Raw genomic sequence first — 5,598 nt, 5'->3', positions numbered from 1 at the left:
TTCCTATTAGCAACAGGAGGTCACTGCATTTGTCCTGATTTCAAAGGCAGGAGCTGGTGCAAAACACTTCCCACTGCAGCCCTGCCCCATCCCTCCCTGGAGCAGGCTGGACCTGGATCTTGACCTGAGCCATCTCTGATCCTTCCCAGCCCACAACATTTCAACTGTGTTGGCAGAACAGAGTCCAAAGCCACAATCTGCAGTCTGAGATGGGCACCAGGAGCTGGGGCACCACCCTGATAACCAGCAGAGCAATCCACATGGAGAAGGCAGCTCACAGACTCCCAGGATATCCTCAGCATATGGAAGGGACTCACAGGGAGCTTCAAATCCAACTCATGGTCCTGCACAGGACAACACCAAGGTTAGGGACACCTTTCACCAGACCAAGCTGCCCAGAGAAGCTGTGGCTGCCACATCGCTGCAAGTGTCCAAGGCCAGGTTGGACAGGGCTTGGAGCAACCTGGCATAGTGGAAGGTGTCCCTGCCATGGCAGGGGTGGAACTGGAGGGGTTTTGAGATCCCTCCCAACCCAAACTGTTCTGTGATTCTGTAAATCCCACCATGTCCCTGAGAGCATTGTCCAAACACTCCTGGAGCTCTGACAGCCTTGATGCCATGACCATTCCCTGGGGAACCTGCCCAGTGCCCCAGCACCCTCTGGGTGAAAACCTTTTCCTGAAAACCTAAACTTTCCTGGCACAGCTTCATACCATGCCCTTGGGTCCTGTCACTGGTCACCAGAGACGAGCTGGGGGCAGTGGCCCCAGCGAGTGGGAGTAGGCAAAGAGCAGGAGGATAAGGAGCAGGAGGATAAGGAATGGGATGCCAGGAATGCAGGAGGCTCTCCCAGAGACGATGAGGAAGGCACATCCTCCCCCAGCTGCCCTCCCAGCTAACCTAGGGAAGAGCAGCTGCCAGGGAGCCTTAGGAGGGCCTGTTCCACAGCCATAATGGGAATATCGCCCACGTGGGGCTGAGCACAGCACTAATTAGCTAATGAGTTTGCTCCAAATGTCTGGCCACGGTGTGAGGGACAACAGGGGCAGCACTTGAAAAGCCCCAAACAGTGACAAGTGCATTTGTCCCTTGCCGCTGACCCCAGCCCCGCATTAACAAATAGGTCAGAACCAACGGTGCTTTGCAGTGATCTAATCCTCCTGCCATATGTCAGCTGCCCGAAAAAACACTGCCCAGAGAACGCCCCAAAGCTCTGCAGAAATCCCAAGGAAAACTCGATAAATATATCCCTGCCGTTTGAAATTTGATTTCCTCACTCTATTGTTCCTCATTTCCTGAGAGCTGGCTTGGTGGATCACATTTTCTGCTTCTGTCTCCAGTGCTTGTAAGCAAACAAGACTGAATCTCATTATCCTGATGCATGGCCCTGGCTGCCTGCAATCCGATCTCTAAATCACAGTCATTTTGCTCCATTACTGATTTCCCTTCCCACTCCTAACCTGCAGGTCTTCAGAGGAATCAATGCAGAAATAGAGACGAGCATCATCTAATGAAGGTGTGTTTAATGTTCAGCTCTTCAGCCTGGATTAAACAGCCAAGTGAGGAGCTGCCTGCTTGGGCACCTCCACTCCAGTGGCAGCTGGAGCTTCCCAGCCTTCCCGGGAAGCCACATGCTTCCACATGGGGTAAATGGGGACTTCAGTCCCTGAGAGCCCAATTTGGGAAATCTGCTAATTAAATAGTCTGGGCAAACACAATCATCATTGTCCTCAGAGCCAAAGCAGCGAGATGTTTCTCAACCAGCGCAGACCCTCCCCGGAATTTTCTGAGCTGTCTGCGTGTTGCTGACAGTTATAGAGAATATATTCAGATTATACAACTTGATGTTCACCCCGGGTTATTCTCTCTTAGATTCATGAATATTTCATTGAAATATGCAAAGTCTGAGTTACAGTCTTGTCTGCTTCAATTAGGCACAGGGATCCACAGGGTCTGCAGCCCTTCCACACTTGCAGGGTTTGTCTACAAAGCGAGGAGAACCAAAATAAGAGTTTAGCTCCCATCATATTTAGCCTGGCTTTTTCAAACATCTTTAAATAAGGGAGAGAAGCAGAAGGATGGGAGAGTAGAGCCCAGTGAGCCTGTGCCTGAGTTCAGCTGGAAGCAACCCAAGCTAATCAGAACAGAGCCAGCAGGAGGGGGCTCATTCCCTTCGTGATGCAGACAAACTTGTAGAACTGTTTCCAATGCAAATATTCCTTTTGACAAGTTCAAAATTAATACACCTCTAATATGGGTATTCAAACCAGACCTTTTCTGAACACGTTGGCAGATTCATGAAAAGAGAAGGGAGAATGCAAGCCCAGCACATTCTGATTTTCTCAAAATGAATGTGCTCTGACAGTGCAAGAGGCAGTGACGTTTGAATGTGCTCAGTTCTAGTAATTACCGAGTGTTGTGTTTCTTTAGAAGCTGGAGCTGTTCTCATCTGTGGACACCTTCCCTCATTCCTTTCTCCTTACTGCTCAGGAGGTGCAGTTTCTCCCATGCCTCAGCAAGAAGCCAAGGCCTACTGTGCTGCTTACATTAAATCCCACTGAAGCCTCGGGGTGAAATTCCACAAGTTTTAATTGACCTAAGTCAGGGTGTTGTGGTTCCTGCCCTTCCTCCACCACCCCTCCCTGCCACCAGCACCAGCTTATACCACCTGTGGTGAAGATTAATCACTTTTTTGGGGCGAGTGCTGCTTCTCAGCCAGTTCAGCTCCCTGAACCAGCTCACCAGAGGCTCAGATCAGCACCCACATCAGCACAAAAGAGAGGACAGGGCCATGCAAGGCCACAACAACTGCTGAGGAGGTATTTTTCTGGGTTTATAGGACACAAGGAACACATTTGACCTGAAGAGCCTGGATCTGCTGCTTGTTTCCAGGCTGGGAGCACTCACCCATTAGGACCATCTGCACAGTTTGGAGCGGCAGACTCAGGCCCAGCAAAGTCAGGCTCATTTATTGTTACCATCTGGCTCCCCAAAGCAAGAAACCAAGGCAGAGCCTGTAAGCATTCCCTTTTGCTTGGTACAGTTTGTTCTACCCCTCTTGACTCCTTCCTTGTCACAACAAGAGCACTTCCTGCCAGGATGGAGCTGATGGACATCATCTCCCATCAGGATTCCTGCTCCTCATTCCTGCAGCCACCCAAAGAATGTCACCTGGAGAGGCATCCCCTCCCTTTTGCCCCAGGCCCATCCTCACACTGATAGAGGCTCCGTAATCACTCCCAAACTGCAGGATGACCTGTGCAGTTGCACAAGGATCTCACCTCACGTGGCCAGGATTGTCCTCACTCCTCCCAGCTGTTTCTAACCTTGAGGGAAAACGCCCTGTGGGCTTGGCTCTGAGGAGCTGTCAGGAGTTATGCTCCTGGCTCTGCAGAATCCTCTGGGATTTGGGTCTCCTCTCTCCTGCTGGAACAAGGATTTTGGCTGGAAAGGGTGCCAAAAGACTTTGGTAGAGGAGAGGGGGGAAATGATGTGTACCTACCAAGCACCCAGCCTGTGGCCACTGCTGAGGACATGGTCCAGCACAAAGAGTTTCATTTTTAAGCACAAAACCCCAGAAAGCACCACCCTCACCACAGGAATCAGATGCAGCAAATCATCCACCTCTTACCTGGGGTGAGTCAGGGGTGCCAACACTGAAATCAGCATTATCACACCACAGTGGGGTGCTCACAGAGATTTGGGGCATCATGGGGACAGCTGGAGCTTCCTTCATGAGTGCTCTGCTCCCAATGTCTGCAAAGCCACCTCAGCTCCCACCCTGCACAGCTACAGCCAGTTTGGGTCAAATTTCAGAGCTTTGCTCTCAGACACAAAGATGTGACCCCCAAAGCAGAGCAAGTACTGGAAGCTGCAGGTATTTTGTGTCCTTTAAACAGAGAGGCTGGAACAGTGCTGCCACATCCCTGGATTACAGCTAAGTGCCCATCACTGACAAGCTGGTAGCTTTTCCCCTTGACAGAGGAAAGCTGAGAGCTGTTTGGTTTGTGTTTGCACAGCATCCAGCCAGCCCCTTAATTGGTTGGCCCAATTTCTGGGTTTCTGATTCCCACTTCTGCAAGTAACTTCCTCCATTCCCAGGCTCACAGAGCCAGTTCAAACTTTCATATCTGCATGCACGGTTGTGACTCCAAACTTGTCCCTGCTGCCCCATCTCATACTCAACAGGGCTTCCCAGGAACTTTCACTCTGTAAAAAACCCTAAACAATGCTGCAGAGCTGTAAATACATGGTCCCTGTGTGATAAACAAGCAGATTAAAAAAATTCACCAGCTGGGCTGGAAAGGATTCATGACAAGCCATCAGGACTCCACAAAGCAAACAAACTGCACAGCACTGCAGGCAAGAATTCCTCCAGAAATCCAGTGTTCAATCCTAACACAACCCAGCCAAGCTGCCCCAGGGATCAGCCCTGCTCTGAGCTCCTGAAAAACCTGGTGGAAGGAAAAATGTTCCTCTTCAACAACAGCAAGTCTCAGGAGCCTTTTGAGCACCTCAGCCAGTCAAGCAGGTTATAATTGGCTGTAATTAATACTCCTACGAGCTTCCACATTCTTCTGGACTGAGATGGAGAAATACAGGATTGCTCCCTGACCCTGTGAACACCAGAGGAAGTCAGAGGGGTCTGTTGCCTTCTGATTTTTAGAAATCAGCCATCTCTGAGAGGAAAAGGTGAGAGGCAAGCACCAGCGCTGCTGGGAACTGGCTGTGCACAGCCCCATCTTTTCTGGGACACAAACCACAATAACCTCAACCAAAAATAACTGCAGAGCAAGTTGCTACAGACAGCAAGTTTCCTCTGTCCCTCAAGATGCTTCCACGTCACTCAGAGCATTTTGGGAGGGGCATGGGGTGCAAACCATGCACAGCCATGACATTTTAGCAGTACTGAAAGTGGCCTTTGGTGAAATATCAGCTGAATTATCCAATGCAGGAGGGTGAAAACTAAAGAAGCCCAAAATGCCTGATGTCATGAAACCCCCTCGTGTGTCACCAGCGGGCTGGAAGAAGGGTTTGTGGCACCTGCACAGCTCAGCTGAGAAGTTCTCTGCACTCAGCAGATCTCCAGCACTTGGGGAGGAAGGGCTGGGCTCTGCAGGCCATTTCCTCCAAGAAGCCACCAGCTGACCCTTAAATGAAAACTGACAGGCACTTCCACACGAGCACACTGTGCTCTGCTCTTCATTACAGCTCCAGAGCGTGTCTGCATCAACTTTACCAGCCTGCACTTGAGGGAGGAACGTGAGACTCCCGTGTCTTCCCTGCAGGCAGGGCAGGACCTCTTGTTTTGCTCTGAGATCAGAGCCTGGGGGAAGGCAGGGAGCTGGAGATGCTGTCACTCAAGGGTGCCTCTTTCAAGATGCATCTTGCAGCCACAGCTCCAGTTTGGGAGGTGCCCAGAATTGCTGAATCCAAGGAGAAGAACACAGCGTGGAATTCTGTCTGCTCACTCACTTATTCCTCTTATCAGAGGATCACAGACTGGTCTGGGTAGGAAGGGACCTTAAAGATCATCCAGTTCCAAACCCTCACCCATGGCCAGGGACACCTTCCACTGTCCCAGGGTGCTCCAAGCCC

The sequence above is a fragment of the Ammospiza caudacuta genome, chromosome 17, assembly GCF_027887145.1.
Source record: "Ammospiza caudacuta isolate bAmmCau1 chromosome 17, bAmmCau1.pri, whole genome shotgun sequence".
Classification (NCBI taxonomy): Eukaryota; Metazoa; Chordata; class Aves; order Passeriformes; family Passerellidae; genus Ammospiza; species Ammospiza caudacuta.
This window is presented reverse-complemented; position numbering follows the sequence as displayed.